Here is an 18,509-nt window from a genome sequence, read left to right as displayed (position 1 = left end):
TTATGGAATATTCTCCAGGATAGATCATATCTTGGGTCACAAATCAAGCCTTGGTAAATTTAAGAAAATTTAAATAATATCAGTATCTTTTCCAACCACAATGCTAGGAGACTAGATATCAATTACAGGAAAAAAATCTGTAAAAAATACAAACATATGGAAGCTAAACAATACACTACTAAATAACCAAGAGATCACTGAAGAAATCAAAGAGGAAATCAAAAAATACCTAGAAACAAATGACAATGAAAACATGATGGCCCAAAACCTATGAGGTGCAGCAAAAGAAGTTCTAAGAGGGAAGTTTATGGTGATACAATTCTACCTCAAGAAACAAGAAACATCTCAAATAAACAACCTAACCTTACACCTAAAGCAATTAGAGGAAGAAGAACAAAAAAATCCCCAAAGTTAGCCGAAGGAAAGAAATCATAAAGATCAGATCAGAAATAAATGAAGAAGAAATGAAGGAAACTATAGCTAAAATCAATAAAACTAAAAGCTGGTTCGTTGAGAAGATAAACAAAATTGATAAACCACGAGGTATAGAGGGAACTTACCTCAACATAATAAAGGCCATATATGACAAACCCATAGCCAGCATCGTTCTCAATGGTGAAAAACTGAAACCACTTCCTCTAAGATCAGGAAAAAGACAAGGTTGTCCACTCTCACCACTATTATTCAACATAGTTTTGGAAATTTTAGCCATAGCAATCGGAGAAGAAAAAGAAATAAAAGGAACCCAGATCGGAAAAGAAGAAGTAAAGCTGTCACTGTTTGCAGATGACATGATACTATACATAGAGAATCCTAAAGATGCTACCAGAAAACTGCTAGAACTAACCAATGAATTTGGTGAGTTAGCAGGATACAAAATTAATGCATAGAAATCTCTTGCATTCCTATACACTAATGATGAAAATCTGAAAGAGAAATTAAGGAAACACAGCCATTTACCACTGCAATAAAAAGAATAAGATAACTAGGAATAAACCTAGCTAAGGAGACAAAAGACGTGTATGCAGAAAACTATAAGACATTTATGAGAGAAATTAAAGATGATACAAACAGATGGAGAGGTATACCATGTTCTTAGATTGGAAGAATCAACATTGTGAAAATGACTATACTACCCAAAGCAATCTACAGATTCAATGCAACCCCTATCAAACTACCAATGGCATTTTTCACAGAACTAGAACAAAAAATTTCACAATTTGTATGGAAACACAAAAGACCTCAAAATAGCCAAATCAATATTGAGAAAGAAAAATGGAGCTGGAGGAATCAGGCTCCCAGACTTCAAACTATACTACAAAGCTACAGTAATCAAGACAGTATGGTAGTGGCAGAAAAAGAGAAATATACATCAATGGAACAGGATAGAAAGCCCAGAGATAAACCCACACACATATGGTCACTTTATCTTTGATGAAGGAGGCAAGAATGGAGAAAAGACAGCCTCTTCAATAAGTGCTGCTGGGAAAACTGGACAGCTACATGTAAAAGAATGGAATTAGAACACTCCCTAACACCATACACAAAAATAAACTCAAAATGGATTAAAGACCTAAATGTAAGACCAGACGCTATAAAACTCTTAGAGGAAAACATAGGCAGAATACTCTATGACATAAATCACAGCAAGATCATTTTTGACCTAGAGAAATGGAAATAAAAACAAACAAATGGGACCTAATGAAACTGAAAAGCTTTTGTACAGCAAAAGAAACCATAAGCAAGATGAAAAGACAACCCTCAGAATGGGAGGAAATATTTGCAAATGAAGCAACTGACCAAGGATTAAACTCTAAAATATACAAGCAGTTCATGCAGCTCTATATCTAAAAAACAAACAACCCAATCCAAAAATGGGCAGAAGACCTTAATAGACATTTCTCCATAGAAGATATACAGATTGCCAACAAACACATGAAAGGATGCTCAACATCACTAATCATTAGAGAAATGCAAATCAAAACTACAATGAGGTATCACCTCACACCAGTCAGAATGGCCATCATCAAACAATCTACGATCAATAAATGCTGGAGAGGGTGTGGAGAAAAGGGAACCCTCTTTCACTTTTGGTGGGAATGTAAATTGATACAACCACTATGGAGAACAGTATGGAGGTTCCTGAAAAAACTACAAATAGAGCTACCATATGACCCAGCAATCCCACTCCTGGGCATATACCCTGAGAAAACCATAATTCACAAAGAGTCATGTTCCACAATGTTCATTGCAGCACTATTTACAATAGCCAGGACATGGAAGCAACCTAAGTGTCCATCGACAGATGAATGGATAAAGAAGATGTGGCACATATATACAATGGAATATTACTCATCCATAAAACGAAACGAAACTGAGTTATTTTTGGTGAGGTGGATGGACCTGGAGACTGTCATACAGAGTGAAGTAAGTCATAAAGAGAAAAACAAGTACCGTATGCTAACACATATATATGGAATCTAAAAAAAAAATGTTCTGAGGAATCTAGGGGCAGGTCAGGAATAAAGACACAGGTGTAGAGAATGGACTTGAGGACATGGTGAGGGGGAAGGGTAAGCTGGGATGAAGTGAGAGAGTGGCATGGACACATATACACTACCAAATGTAAAATAGATAGTTAGTGGGAAGCAGCCGCATAGCACAGGGAGATCAGCTCGGTGCTCTGTGACCACCTAGAGGGGTGGGATAGGGAGGGTGGGAGGGAGATGCAAGAGGGAAGAGATATGGGGATATATGTATGCATCTAGCTGATTCACTTTGTTATACAGCAGAATCTAACACAACATTGTTAAGTAATTATACTCCAATAAAGGCGTTAAAAAATAAACAAACAAACAAAAAACAAACTGTCTATTTCTTCTCCCCCAACCACAGCAAGCAGGTTGTTTACCAAGAGGGGCTGAGGTGCCTGTGAGGAGTATGCTTCTAGAATAGCTAAAATGATGCTTCCTGCTCTGGCTATCTGGATTGCTTCGAGGGGCTCTCTTGCCTTCTGACTTCTAGGATGAATTTGGCCCACAGGCAGCCTTGGCAGGAGATGGAGGGAAGGAAGGAATGTTTTGGGCATTATTCCCCCTGCTGCACTACTGTGAGGTCACCTGGGGCTGCCTGAAGGTCATTGCTTCCCTCCAGTTGGTCCTTTCAGCACAATTCTCCCTTTGGGAGTTGGGGTAGAACTGTTCTCACCCTGATACTCTATTCTCCTGTGGTTCTGAATGGTCTTCTCACACCATGGAGCCCTTCTCAAACTGCCCTGTCCCTGCAGGGCCCCTGTGGTGTGAGGACCACTCCAGTCTCCCCAGTTTCCGCAGCAGCAAGAGGTCCCTCCCCACACTGGATGGACCCTGCTGACCGCGACCCATAGTGGAGCCTCGTGTCTGCTTTCACTGCTGGAAGCACTTTGTCCTCCAGAGTGACAGGACTTGATTTGTTCTGAGGAAAAAGTTAATATTTTTATTGAAGCAGAAATGGCTTCTGGTTCAGGAAAGGAGTCTACGAAAATGTAACCAATTCATTTTTGCTTTAACTTTGTGGATAATAAGAAAGTTTCTGATACTTAGGCTGTGTGGTTTAGATTTTCTTTTTCTCTTATTTATTTATTGCCTGGCTTTCTTTTTAAGTTTTAATTTTTTTAAATTGAAGTATAGTTGATTTACAATGTTATGTTAATTTCTGCTGTACAGCAAAGTGATTCAGTTATACATACATACATATATATATATATTTAATATTCTTTTCCATTATGGTTTATCATAGGATAATGAATATAGTTCCCTGTGCTATACAGTAGGATCTTGTTGTTTATCCATTCTATATATAAAAGCTTACATCTGCTAATCCCAACTTCCCTCCCCTGACCCTCTCCCCGGACGCGCAGGCTCAGCGGCCATGGCTCACGGGCCCAGCTGCTCCGCGGCATGTGGGATCTTCCCGGACCAGGGCACGAACCCGTGTCCCCTGCATCGGCAGGCGGACTCTCAACCACTGCGCCATCAGGGAAGCCCTGTCTTTCTCTTTTTGACTTACTTCACTTAGTATGATAATCTCTAGTTGCATCCATGTTGCTGCAAATGGTATTATTTTGTTCTTTTTTATGGCTAATATTCCATTGTATATATGTACCCCATCTTCTTCATCCATTCATCTGTTGATGGACATTTACGTGGCTTACATGTCTTGGCTATCGTGAATAGTACTGCTATGAACGTGGGGGTTGCATGTATCTTTTTGAGTTATAGTTTTCTCCAGATATATGCCCAGGAGTGGGATTGCTGGATCATATGGTAATTCTATTTTTAGTTTTCTGAGGAACCTCCATACTGTTTTCCACAGTGGCTGTACCAACTTACATTCGGCTTGGCTAGCTGTTGTTTGTTGCTGCAATTGTTCTTAAGATGGTCTCCAGAAATGTGAGCCCTGGAGAAACTTGACTGGTTGGGGAAGTAGGTCTTATTCACACTTATTGCCCCTTTTGTCCTAGCTCTGTCTCCCACCCCTCTTTCCTCATCCCCACCCCACATCCCATCTGTGGTTTATTTATCAGTCTTGATCTCCAGGGACTTTCACCTGGATGCCGGCTGATAAAGTTCAATATCTTTCAGGGCTGGGTTCATCTTTATGAGGGCCTCTTACAATCTAGAAATCCCTCACTGTGATGGTGGGATGGCAGGCAGACAAAACGAAATTATTATTTTAGGCACAGGATCCTTTCATCACCTGCCTTTTCTCTTAGCTTTGATCTGGTTCCCTAGGGAGAGTCATTCCAGCGAAGGAGAAGGAGCCAAAGCAGGTCTCCTGGACCCTGCACAACTCAATTCTAAGGGATTTGGCAGAATCATTTAAGAACTCAAGGGGCAAGACTGGGCTGAATTCCATGGCTATTTATTTAAGGAAAAAAAAATTGGGAAACAAAATGCAGAACCTTACCCTCCTCAAAGGCCGCTGGCAAGAATGACCTTCTAGTTCAGAAGTTAAATTCTTCCCAGTTTCTCTTTTATTTTTGGCAGCTGAAACTTGTCTGCCTCTTGTTCCTTCAAAAAGACGTGTCACATTCAACCGAAAGACACGTCAACTGATGTTTCAGCAAACAAATTGTGAAAGAAAAGGGAAAGAAAGAAATGATTGTCACTATGAGTTCCTTTTAAGGGTAGTTTTTTGTTTCTCTTCATTTCCTATGTTGACCCATGCTGTTCTGGTTTATTAATTTTCCATGATGATTTGAACCCCACGCCCCCAATCAAGTTGTTCATTCCTGTTGATGGGTGTTTCCCACATTTTTTTCTTACAAACAATGCTGCTGTGAACCTCCTCTAGCTCAAAGCCAGGCCCAGATGCAGAGACCCTGCCATTTTGCCCCATCCTCTGTCACTCCCTTTCTTCCACCTCCTTTTCCAGGGAACCCTTTGCCTCTGCCCCACGTAGAAGCCACTCTGTTTGGGCTCCACCTCTTGGCTCCTATTGTCTGACCAGGCCCTTGTTTCCATAACCTGTTTTGGGACCTATCAACTTGACTTTACCCTTGTGAACTCCTCCAAGATGAGGCCCTTGTCTCTCCCCTCCAGCTTCAGACTGGAGATTATGGGTAAGAGCCCCACCCTGAGCTCCACAAAGCCCGTGGGACTTGTCATATGTGGACTAGCTTCTTCCTGGCTCCTGCTTGACTAGACTGTAAGCTCATAGATGCAAGAAGGGGTCTGGCTTAGTCAATGATAGATGCTCAGCTCAGGTGAAGGGCCTGGCATGTGTATAATCTTAAGCGTGATTTTAAAATTATTTTATGACTTAGCAAATTAAGTTTCATGACTTTTAGGTGTCAACTGCCTTGTAGACATAATAAGATTAAAGATAGATAGATAGATAGATACATAGATGATAGATACATAGAAACACAGACACATAGATAGATACATAGATAGATCTGTAATAGGCCAAGTACCTAGTGGCTTATATGGAGTATACATACGGATGCCTCAAACCAAGGGAGAACCTGGTAAACAAGGGGAAAAAGACTGTTGTACGCTTTGCCTCCAGAATTTCTAAGAACAAGCCTTTTAAGCATTAGCATTTCAGAGGCCTTGCCATGCCAAAGTCTTCTGCAGTGATGCCCACCTTACTCTGTTTTCTCCCAATGTGATGACAAGTCTTCTCACGTAGGGCATTATTAGTTAGTAAGACTTCAAAAACTGCCCCTACTTTCTTGGTCTGATCAGAGAGTGTACTTTCTCAAGCAACAGTCTTCCACACTCACTTTTTTCACTTCCTACTTAACTATTACTCTATGATCACTGCACACAAAGTAAGAGAATACTGAGAAGCAAAAGGAAGAAGAGGAATTAAATCACCCAAAATCCCACTAAACAGGGACAACTGCTGTTAACATTTGGGTGGTATATTTTTGAGAATTTTCCCCATGTGAATATATATACATTTTATATATATATATTATATATATATATAAAATGATATACTATAGCATCTAAGGTATAATATTATATATGTGCATATATATATTACAAATACACACACACACCCTCCTCATATAATCTGTCTGATTGTTTTCATAAACCTCAACTTAGTCTCCCTGTGTACTGTCTCTTGTTATCATCAAATTCTTTCCCAGTCTTCTTTGACTCATCCATCTCTTTGTTTATAACTTCTCCCAATTACAATCTTTTTTCATGGCTTTCCCCCAAACCAAGAACTAATTTCACTACCTGCTCATCTGCTTCAAAAAACCATCAACGATTCCAAGTTTCGTCTTTTTAAAAGTCCTTTTTAATTTTTTAAATGAAGAAATAATTCACATACCACAAAATTCGCCTTTTTAAAGCACACAAGTCAGTGTTTTTTTGGTATGTTCTCAAGGTTGAGCGTCCATCACTACAATCAATTTCAGAACATTTTTATCACAACCAAAAGAAACCCTATAACATCGATAGGTGCTTCTCCCCATGACCCGCTCCACAAGCTCCTGGCAACCAGTAATCTACTTTTCGTCTCTACGGATTTACCTATTCTGGACATTTTATATAAATGGAATCAGCAAATAGACAGTGTTCTGTGATTGGATCCTCTCACTTTGCATAATATTTTTGAGATCCATCTACGTCATAATACGTATTGGTATTTCATTCCTTTCTATGGCTGAATACTGTTCCATTGTCTGGATCATTACATTTTGTTTACCCTTTTATCCGATGATAGACATTTGTGTTGTTTCTTCCTTTTGGATAGTGTGAATAGTGCTGCTATGAACATTCATGTACACATATTTGTTTGTGTATCTGTTTTCAATTTGGGGGGTACATACTTAGTATTGGAATTGCTGGATCATGTTGTAACTTTATGCTTAACGTTTTCTTTTTTGCGGTACGCGGGCCTCTCACTGCTGTGGCCTCTGCCGTTGCGGAGCACAGGCTCTGGACGCGCAGGCTCAGCGGCCATGGTTCACGGGTCCAGCCGCTCTGCGGCATGTGGGATCTTCCCGGACCGGGGCACGAACCCGTGTCCCCTGTGTCGGCAGGCGGACTCTCAACCATTGCACCACCAGGGAAGCCCCAAGTTTAACCTTCTTGAAACCAGATTTTTGCCACTGGTTGCAAACTAAGCCTTCAGGAAAGATGATATTAAGGCACATTTCCACACTGGACCTTCTCCATCTTCCCACTTGCCCTTAGAAGCCAAATACACTTGGCTCTTATATGTCATAAACACCTCATATCAAGGTGGTGTATATCTGTGCCGTTAGCTATAGTTCGCATGATTCATGGGGCCCAAGCATAATTATGTGACCTGTGAAGGAACTAGATTGCAACCAGAATATACACTGTTAAAATCTGGCTGCCTATACAAAATGCAAAAATTCACTGTATGTTCCATAGGACACAGTATTGGGAAGGGGTGGTTTAGTTATTGATGTTCGTTGTTACACTGTGTGACTTTACATAAATATAATGGAGCGGATGAATTCTAGCAAAGTGTGCTCTATGATGAAAGTTCCATTATTCCATTGAATTATATTATGAAATGAAAGTGTAGTCTGCTAGAAAAGACTTTTGTCTATGAATATATTCAAACCACATTTTAACAATGCCCTAAAGCTTCTTAGAAATACAATATTTAAAGAAAGAAGCTGTATTTATGAGAACATTACAAATCACTGTTACTATTAACATACTGGTTAAGTAAAAATGAAATAGAAGTGCAAATATAATCCAGCCCTGGAAATTCTGACTGGGTGAATATATATCTCATGGAAAGTTTTGAGATAGCAATTCTTTTTTTTTTTTTTTTTTTTGCGGTACGCGGGTCTCTCACTGCCGTGGCCCCTCCCGTTGCGGAGCACAGGCTCCGGACGCGCAGGCTCAGCGGCCATGGCTCACGGGCCCAGCCGCTCCGCGGCATGTGGGATCTTCCCGGACCGGGGCACGAACCCGTGTCCTCTGCATCGGCAGGCGGACTTTCAACCACTGCGCCACCAGGGAAGCCCGAGATAGCAATTCTTAAAGTGTGTGCATCCTGGCTAAAGTTTCCATCAGTAACGAACTTGTCTCCTAGCAAGGATGTCATAAGAACTCCTGGGACCTTTCCAATAACTTTTCAACCTTCCTTAGTTTAAATTTTTTACTGGTTTTCCCTGTCCTCAGGACAAAGCTCTCAAGGCTCTTCCCACCTAAACTCAATTCCTCACAGCTCTGACCATTTCTAATCCCAGTCAGCCCCGTCCCACCTCACACCATCCGGGCTGGTCTCAAAATCTCTCCTCTGCCCACAGGAATGGTGTTTCTTCCCCTTGGTACCCATTCTGCCCACGCAGTATCCAGCACACGGTGAGGGAGCTGCAAATGTCTGCTGAGAAAATGAAAGGATATATTTGCCATGCTAATCCTTGCTTCCTGGTTTGGTTCATCTGTTCATCCTGCCATTAAACTTACATGTGTGTTAAAATTTTGCGCATCCTTCAATATTTACTTCCTCTATGTAGCTTCATCTGCGTGACAGTCTTTTACTGATTGCTAAATACAGGCCAGGTGAATAGAACAGACATGGTAATAACAGAGTTACTGGCCCTGCCCTCATGAAGCTTCCAGTCCAGCATGGTGGTACAATTACACACAAGTGAGCAGATGAAGAACCATCTATCATTGTAAGTGCTTAGGGCGCACTGGCGGGGGTGGGGGGGTCACGCAGTGACTTCATATGGCACTCCTCTATGCTTCTCATTTGGACATTTATTGCACATAGTTCTGCACAGTTATTTACTTTTTAAAAGAAAGTATGTGTCTCCTACCTCCTCAATTCAAGATTGAAAGTGTTTTTGAAAGCAGTGGCATATGGTAGGTATTTAAGAATATGATGTTGATTAGTATGTCCTCAGGCAAAGCACTGAGCAGCACATTCTGTTAAGTCCTAAAATGTTCAATTCTTGAGGTTCCATAAAAATGACAATTTGTCCTGATATCTGTACTGGGATATGTAGTTGAAGGTCCAACAATTTTTACTAACAATTTTTACATTAGAATGCCACTGGCCAAGAGTGATCTCGTTAGGGGCTAGGATTTATCAAAGTCATGATGAATACTGGCACTAATTAGTCAGGCATTAGAGTCTACCTATTGGTTAGTCTAATACAAGGGTGAACTATACCCTCCAGCTGGTGAAGTAACAGCAAGAGAAGGATGATTTGGCACCCTTAATTTTAGTAAGGTAGTGGGGCAGAGATGCTGTGCACTTATATTAATTTTGAATTATTTAATGGACCCATTAAATTCAGAAACATTTCTAGGAAGAAAATTTCTTAATAGGCATCTCTATGCCCATTAAGTGAGAGATGCCACTCAGACTGTATTATTCTTCTAAAAGAGAATCCTTCCCTCTCTCTTAATAAGTTTTATAATACCCATTTGCAATATTCAGTTCTCATAACATCAGAACTCATTTACAGATTATGTGCAATCCTTTGTGAAATAAGGAATAAAGTTAAAACTCAAATAATTCAACCCAGTAAATTCCTTTTTTATGATTAAGGGGAATAGATCTTAAAGCCTTCCTAAGTGGGAAAGGCTCTTAGGAGGGAGAGAGCGCCTTGGCAACTACAGGCTCTGTGTGTGCAAGACGTTGGCTCTGATGCTCTCTTCCTCTGTCCACACTCACTGAAATGTTTCTGTAGGTTCTTCTTTCTGGAGATCTCCTTCCATGGAGTCCTGACAGCTGTCTTAAGGTCACTGTTGTTAGGTAGAGTTGACAAGTGATCACACGTGGTTGAGACGAGACTTTGAAGATGTCACACTACATCCCACCTGTGTTTACCATCACCCTGAATGTTTTCATGACATATTCTCTATCTGTGAGAACATAACATGCTGGTTCACAATCTTACGCCAATAGGCTTCGTGGGCATTCGTTACAGGTCAGTATGCAGAATCTTCCAGACAAAAATCTTTGTGAAGAAAATTCTGCCGAATTTCACCACCATCTGTATACGTGCTATAGGTCAAATAAAGAGACAGAGAAAGACAAATACTGTGTGATACCACTTATACGTGGAATCTAAAATATACAACAAACTAGTGAATATAACAAAAAAAGAAGGAGACTCACAGATAAAGAGAACAAACTAGTGGTTACCAGCAGGGAGAGGGAAGGAGGGAAGGGCACTAGAGGAGTATGGGATTAAGAGGTACAAACTATTAGGTATACAATAAGCTACAAGGATATATTGTACATCACGGGGAATATAGCCACTATTTTATAATAACTATAAAGGGGGCATAACCTTTAAAAATTGTGAATCACTATATTGTACACCTGTAACATATATACTATTGTACATCAACTGTACTTCAATTAAAAAAAACAAAACAAAAAAAGTAACAAACAAAAAGAACAACTAATAATTGTTGACCTGAGGAAACTGGGGCACTGATTCTGCCTGAGTCTAAGTCAGTAAGTTAGCTGGCCAAATAGTGCCTCTTGAGTTAAATGTTACTATTGCCAGAAATATTTTTCCCTCTATGAATTAAGTGATGTTGTGTTCTATATAGTGGATAGATTTCCACGCAGATAGATTTTAATGGCTAGTGTCATAAGTGATAAAAGAAAGAAATAATGAAAGAAAGAACAAAGCAATCAGGAGAAACAACTTTCATCTCACACTTGATTCTCGCTCGTGTTTCGTCTGCACTCAAAATTTGAGGATAGGAATAAGTTTGAAGAGTCCTACGAGATGCGCATGACTGCAGATGATGATGGCGTATCACCCGGTCACTGAATCGGGATTCAGGACCACACTAATGAAGCGTAACCGTTCTTAGCATTTTGTAATAATATTGGTTTTAGAGACAATCCAGGGAGAAAGGAAGCAATTTACATGGCCGTTCTTGACACCATCCAGCTTCCGGAGAGACCATCCGGAGTTGTCTGCGGTCTCCTTGTTGTATTTACTGGGAGCTTGAAAAATAAGCTTGTCCTATCACATGCGATTGATCACTTAAAGTTAGGACAGAGCTGCCTTATTTCACAAAGAAACAAAGTGATGTAACTCCCAGGACTGGAAAACATTTTGCTCAACAGCTGACCTCTGCTATTTCCCCAGAGATCTATTTCATTTGGCTAAATGAACAGGCAGAATCTCAAGATCTGCATAATATATCCTGAGAGGGATGTTTGAAATCTTTCTCCCCTTCCTTTCATTAGCTGCCAGCCTAAAAAAGTGATGACAGCCTGAGAAATTCGAAGAGCCAAAAGGGGATGAATGGCTCATCGACCCCAAAAAGCCCTCTCAGTGCAAATTATCGGGCAATTATCAAGGTGAGAAACTAAACCCTCTTTTGTCTTTTTCTCTTCTTCCCCCCCACCCCCGGTCATGCAGGTGCTCTTAGGATAAGAAAAAAAAAAATTAAGGCAGAGATGATTAAGTTGTCAGCCAGATATTACTGTGTTTTCAACATGGGGGCAGATGAGCAATCTGAATGAAGCCTTGATCTTTATTTCTCTTGGGGAACCAAGGAGCCAAAATACAGCCACAGGAAACGGTGGAAATCCCAGGGACTTGGCTACACTTCCATTCTCTTTGGGCTCCACTACTCAAAAAAAAATCACTGGACTCTATTTTTTCCATTGCTTCACGGGGCTCAGCTGTCATTCACTCCACTTACAGGATTTATCACTCCTGAATTGGCCCTAAAAATGTCCATTTTTACCAAAAAAGCAGCCATATTTAACTCTTCCTTTTCACGACATCACAAATCAAAAGAAACATACACGTTTTTGTTGCAAGCTGATGCCCTGTTGTTTAAATTCTCTCATGGACCTAAGACATGATAATGATTTCTCCTTGTCTAACAATCATCACTAACCTTTACTGAGTGCTCACTATGTACCTGGCATAGTTGTCACATTTTAGGTGCATTCACTGACTTCAGGCTTACAACGGGAGGAGGTGGCAAGGGTTAACCTTTCCATCTCACAGCCACACAAGTGAAGGTATAACTAAGGTGGCCCGTCCAAGTTCACGGAGCTTAATGAAGGCAGAGGAAGGATTTGAATCCCTGTGGGCTCTGATTTCACGGCCCACTCTCTCACCCACACCGTGCACTGCCTTTTGTGATCCAGTCGCCTCCCAGAAAGTATTTTTAAAGTACCCTGCAAACTTCTTAGCTTTCCTGTTTCTCAAGCTTTCCATGCATGAAATAGTTAATGTGGGAAATGATAGTTTGCGGAGTACAGAGACCATAAACCCACCTTTATTGCTCACCCACTTCAAAAAAATCATAAAACCGTTCTCTTTACAATTAGCAACAACCTGAGTAAATCTCTAGCCCAATCTCCCACCCAAAGGAAGGCATCCCTCTTCAACCTCCCCTACTGGCGTCTCCTTCTCCCCCCGCCACTGAACCAACACATCAAGCAGCAGGAAAGGCACCAACCTGCACAGTGTTCGTGCACTACAGACAGCTCTGCTAGAGAAACCTGGCTGTCCCATAATCTCCTTCCACTGGTCCTAATTTTCACAGTTGGAACAAAGAAGAATTCCTCTCCTTCCTCTTCTATATGAGTGCTTTAAAGAGTAGACAGCCGTCCCATTCCTCTGGGGCTTTCTCTTCTACAGGAAAGAACATCCCAATTCTTTCTCACATTTCTCTGGTTTTGTCAATCTGCTTCCTTGTCGCCCCCTACTGGATACACTGTGAGTTGCCAATGCCCCTTGTCCAAGGTCCATCACAGAACAGGGTATAGGGCTCTTAATGTGTCCTAGCTTTAAGTCTTGGGTTCTACAATAAAGCTGGCAGGTCTACGGCATGCCATCCACGGGCAGAAGGTGTGGCCTGATCCCAGGTCCCATGTCTCTCTCCTATGGATCCCATCACATTTGCTTCATTTAGGCCAAGGGTCTCCAGGACACAGAAAACAAGGTCCCTTAGACTCCATGCATTTTCCCTTTTATTTTATGCATGGAGAAGGGCCATACAGCTCACATGAAATCCTGGTCCTGAGTCACTCCATCTGTGGTCAGCTGTAGACACATATGTTGGCATGTGATTGTTTCGATTTAGAGAGCTCAGAACTGAGTGGAGCGTTGAAAACTCAGGGTTATAGACTGATAAATCTCTAAGAAAAACAGAACAGGCATGGTATTTGAAGGATCCCACCATCTGCTCTTGCCAAGTCACTCATTCAGGGTTATAAGGGTTTTTTCCCCACCTGAAAGAAGGCAACCCAAGAAGACCTGAATTCATTCTTATAGGAAAAATTCACTCTGGAGTAGATCAGACTAGATGTCAAATGACCACCTCTTATGGTCTGAATTCTCAGGCATCCCATCTGAGGCAACCTCAGCAGCTTGGCCTTTTCTTGTGCCCTTACCTAGATAATCTTGATCTTTTAGTTTCGTGGGAAGATGTAAAAGAATTCCTGATAATGTTTGGCTGATTCAAAGCTTATCCCTCAGAAGAGTATTTGCCTTTAAGTGAGGCTCCCTTAAACTTTCAGATGAAAAAAAAAGTAGAACCTGGTAGACTAGAATGAATTAGACGTGGGCACAGGGGCCGTCACACCACAGAAATCCTCAGCGATAGGGGTCTACCTGTAAGTTCAGCCCTGCCTGCACATGACCTCCTTCCATTCCTCACAGGACGTGGTTCTATGTGGCCAAAACAGGGACGCACTGAGGCTGTAGGTGAGATGGGGTGGTGGAATTCTAAGCACTTTGCATGTATTTATTCAGTTTTCCAAATAATACAAGTATCCATAAGGCACCTGTGAGGTAAGTCACCTGACTGTATGCTCAGTTTAGCATAGTGCTACACATATAGTAAATGCTCAGCAAATGTAGGTGTTACTATGAGTTCAGAATGATGATATTTTGGTATGAGTTAGGCCAAGGTGCACTTTTTTTATTATCTCAATAAAGGAAAGTTTTGTTTTGCACAAAAAAATTCAGGGGACTGTTTGAATGTCTTTAGAGAAACAACTGTTATATAAGTCATTATAAAGCACCCTAGGCTATCAGATCTCCTTGGGCAGGAAGCAAACTGACCTACGAGTCATTACTCTTGTTCTCTAGACTTGCAACTTCCTTTCATGTCAGACACTTCATCCATATACTTAGAAAAGACAAAATGAGTTCCCACATCCCTTCCAACCAAAATTCCAGGATATGTTAATTTCATGGTAAGTATAGTAGCCAATGAACCTGAGAGCTTACCATTATTTAGAGTTAACTTGAGCAATGAATAAGTTCTCTTTAGATACTCCCCAAGTCAGGCCAGACTACCCCAGTTCCTTATAAGCTAGTGTGATTTTATTCTCCCAAAACACCTGTTTGGTTGAGACGTCAAATCAAATAGTCTACCTTCCAAGAAAAATCTTCCAAGTGAGCTCCCTGAGGTTTTAGGCTTGGGTCTATTCTAACCAAAATGACAGGCCCAGTGTTTTTCTGTCTCTCTGTCCTGGGCCCTGAGGAGGAATCCGATAGGGGCAGAGTCCTCATGGAAACGTGCTTCTAGAAAATGCACAAGTCCCTGCTCGCTGTGAATTTCTTTGGCTGTTAATGATTAATTCTGGAACTCCTAGTGGGGGCAGTCACACCGGTAGAAGGCAGAAATTCTGTTTACACGTACACACTGCCGAGAACTAGAGGTGGAGCCTTATCAAGGGACGAGAACAGTTGTTTCCACTTTGACCAGGTGTCTCTGAGGCTCCAAGACTAGCCTGTTGACCCTTCTGAGAGGCTGGGTTGAGGAGTCGGGGAGTCGGGGTTATATTTTGTGGCATCTGTTTCTGTTCAGAATACGGGGAGCAAGAGGAAAGTTTTCCCAACCATATTAGTACATTATAGGTCTACTGGGCAGTGTTGCTCTAATGGGTACCAATAACCCCACCTCAGCGTGATGTGATGCTGACCTGGTGCCCAAGACTTGCTGTAATGCTGGACGGTGCTGCCGAGCAACAAGCCTAAACTTCATCTAGACTCACCCTGGAGAGACCTTAGAGAACTTAGTGAGCTCAGAGGGTGTCTCTTCTCCATCCGGAGGAGGCACTGGTGTCTCAACTGAGGCCTCCGTTTACCCAGAGGGAGCGGCTCTCCCCTAAGACCCTGAGAGGTGCTGGCACTACTTGGGACACCTGTGTTCCAGTGCCTCTGGCCCTTTAGGTCAGGGATGACAGGGTGAGGGCAAGAGAGTCAGTATAAAAACCTCGCTGAAGCAGAGAGGCAGCTGCCACTCTGCTACCCTACGGTGGACCTGGCTAACTCATTTTGCTCCACTTTTGATGAAACAGTTTCTCTCTACTGTCACATATGTAACATTTTCTTAAAATCTCATCTATCTGTTGCAAACTAGTTCACATTGGGAAGATGGATATTACTTTTCTGCTGCTGTTGAGAATAAATATGCTTGCTTGCCTGTTCCGACTCCTGAGATGGACCCATATGCTCTCAAGAATCAGGTCCCTGCTCTTGCTGAGGTTGGTGGCCTGTGGCTGGGATTGTCTGCGGGTAATTGGAGGCAGCTGGTGTGCAGCAGGAAGTGCACCAAACTAGCAAAGTCCTGGCTCTTCTACTCAGTAGCTGGGAATCTTGGGCAAGCCAGTTTCCTTACTTATAAAATCGGTATAAGAATATCTACCTCAGAAGGTTGTTCTGAGGCATAAATGTAAATACTCTGACACTATAAACAGAGGAGGGATCACTGTCGTTAACAGAATGGGTCCCAGGTAGGAGTCAGGACACCTGAGTCCTAGGTTCCTGTCCCCTCATTAATTCAATGACTGTGAGCCATTCACTTCACTTCTCAGCCTTAGGCTCCTTATCTACCAAATGGATCAGACTGGATTCCTAAGATCCCTTTTAACCTGAAGAGTCTATGACTATCATGACTTCAAGCCCCTCAAATAATAGATGAGGGAACCGAGCCCAGAAAGGTTAAACCACTTGCCCAAGGTCACACAGCCTGGGGGCAGCAGAATCAACAGGCATCCCGCCTCCCAGTCTAGGGTTTTCCTACTGGAGTGCAGAAGCCTTCCTATTCACCTACTGAAAACAGACAGGGATTTGAAGGGCAAGAGGGAGAGAGCGACCTTGCCTTGGCCTTGGAGGTCAGGGAGTCTACCCCTTCAAAACCTCTGGTATTTCCCTCCACTGAAGCTGTATATCCCCAATCTTTCTTCTTCAGCAGCTCAGTTTGACTTTGGCCTGGGTCAGCTACCCCCTCTCCCGGGCCCGTGCTGTCTCCTTCATCCCCTGCCACGGCAGTCACACGGCAGCCGCCAAGAGGGGACAGGGGGCTTGCTAAGAAGAAGAACCACGCGATGCCCAGAAAGCTCTACAGAGGGGCCACTGGGTCCTCCAGGCCCAGCTCTTGCTGATTTCAGCAGCTGGCCATCTGATACTTCCTCTTATTCTTCTTTACCTGGAATTCATCTGGGGCCACCAGGTTTGTTTAGCCATCCACACACCAGATCAACACACCTTAATTATTTTTAAAGGGCTCATTCTAATGTGAACTGAGGTGAGCAAACACTTTCATTCACGTCAGCGGCTCCCCCAGGCAGCCTGGGGTCAGCCCATTTATGACATCCTTCAGTAAGCTTCATCTCCAAGGCCCAAGGTGCGGGCCCCATCCCAGCCCCCGGGGCTGAGACATGACAGTGGGAAGTTTCCTTTTGTGGGTTCATCAGGAAGACAGGGCCTTCTTTGGTTCCTTGCTAAAAAAAAATGAGAGTTGCTTTTTTCCCCTCTGGGCTACTTGCATTGTCCAGTATACACAGCTTGGAGAACAGGGAAGCGAAAGCACCGACCTCGTTAGAGCTACACATTCTCATCTTGCACCTGTTAGCCAAGAGTATTATCCAAAATACTCACTTGGTACGGTATAAGCTCTGACCACAAAAAAAAAAAAAAAAAGACACAAGTGGTAACTAATTGGTAAGGCCATACTGGTGCAAACCGGCTGAATTATAACCCTGCCATCCACTAACCCGGGAGTTTTTAAATTTATACCTAACATTAGGTATAAACCTAATAACCTAACATATATATAAACCTAATATATACCTAACATTAGGCATCATTTAACATTATTGAGAGCTTCTAAGTGCCAGGCACTGTTTTACAGGCATTAATTCATTTAATTTTCATTGAAAATTCTAGTTAGGTGGGGTGACGGGTTAAATTGTCTCCCCCGCCAAATTCATATGTTGAAGTCCTAATCCCCCAGTACCTCAGAAAGTGACCGTGTTTAGAGATAGGTTCATGACAGAGGGAATCAAGTAAAAAATGAGGTCATTAGGCAGACCCTAATCCAATGACTGGTGTCCTTATACAAATGGGACATTCAGATGTAGACACTCATTTGGAGAGGAGGTCACGTGAAAGTGAAGGCAGATATCGGAGCGATGCATCTACAAGCAAAGGAGACACCAAAGATTGCCAGCAATCCCCAGAAACTAGGTGACAGGCATGGAGTAGAGTCTTCCACATAGCCCTCAAAAGGAACCAACCTTGCCAACACCCTGATCTCAGGTGACTAGGCTCCAGAACTGTGAGACAATACATTTCTGTTGTTGAAGCCTCTCCGTTAGTGGTACCTTGTCATGGCAGGCCTAGCAAACTAGTACAGGTGGGCAACAGAATTATCCCATGTTACGTGTGGAAACTGAGGCACAGAGAGGTTAAATGCTTCCCTAATGCCCCACAGCTCACAAATGGCAGGTAGCATGCTCCAGAATCTGTCTTCTTACCTACGTTAGAAGGAGGTATTTGCCACTGCCAGGAGGCTCCGGGACCCAGCTGTCTGGCATATACTCACAGCCTCTTTGGGGAGGACGTTTCCTCTTGGATTAGACACAGGGACACAATTATCCAGACACTTGTCCTAGCACAGGATGGCAGAATGACATGGGCTGGACTATGGCCTCGCTAGGAAGGGTCATGGACCGCCAAGGAGTTCATTTCTTTCTTTCTTTTTACTATAGGACTACGCCAAAAT

General features: G+C 42.4%; 1 protein-coding gene across 5 annotated transcripts in view; it reads right to left on the bottom strand.

The window, feature by feature from the left end:
• The window catches only part of PRLR (prolactin receptor), a 171,307-nt gene that overhangs the window by 112,460 nt on the left and 40,338 nt on the right, over positions 1-18,509 (bottom strand). Inside the window, exon 2 of one of the 5 annotated variants that reach the window (XM_082836096.1) lies at positions 12,948-13,629. The exons of 2 other annotated variants lie outside the window; for them this stretch is intronic. The gene's annotated coding sequence lies outside the window, so the exon portion shown is untranslated. Of the gene's footprint in view, positions 1-4,947; positions 5,093-12,947; positions 17,523-18,509 lie in introns of those variants that run through there. 2 more of the 5 variants (XM_082836095.1, XM_082836098.1) reach the window with 2 other exon arrangements.

This window comes from Leucopleurus acutus (genome assembly GCF_964270905.1).
Source record: "Leucopleurus acutus genome assembly, chromosome: 3".
In the NCBI taxonomy this organism is placed as follows: domain Eukaryota; kingdom Metazoa; phylum Chordata; class Mammalia; order Artiodactyla; family Delphinidae; genus Leucopleurus; species Leucopleurus acutus.
Note: the sequence above shows the minus strand (reverse complement) of the source record. Positions and strands in the feature narration are given on the sequence as shown.